Consider the following 496-nt stretch of genomic DNA (forward strand, 5'->3'; position numbering starts at 1 on the left):
TTCTATCCCACATTCCTCCGCGGGACTCAGGGTGATGATCAACGGGACCTTGCCCCATCAGACACACACTTCCCCATTTATCCTTTACAAAGCACCTGGAGAGCTTTGTTCTGAAATAGAAAGGCAGGGTAAACACTTCAAAATAAATACATTATGCAACCCTGACAGGTAAGCTGGGCTGAGAGAGAGAGAAGGGTGGCCCAGGTGTCCTATTAGAGGTCAGTCCTCTAATTTGGAGAGCTGGCAGGGGACAGTCCTCTATTTGAAGGTGCCCTCTATTTGATGGGGTGCCCAGCCAAACTCTGCTTTAAAGTCAAAGAACCATAAGGAGGAAGAGGAGGGCCTTTGAAGTTGCCCATCAACAGCAGCTGGAGAACAGGCACATGGCTCACTTAAACTGCAATCCTATGCATGTTTACACAGAAAAAAGTCCTTTTTCTGTGTAAACATGCATAGGATTGCTCCTTTAGTCTTCTCTGCTATAGTGAGATGTCTT

This window comes from Heloderma suspectum, chromosome 7 (assembly GCF_057233095.1).
Source record: "Heloderma suspectum isolate Gila_16-S chromosome 7, 16-S_ref, whole genome shotgun sequence".
NCBI classification, from domain to species: domain Eukaryota; kingdom Metazoa; phylum Chordata; class Lepidosauria; order Squamata; family Helodermatidae; genus Heloderma; species Heloderma suspectum.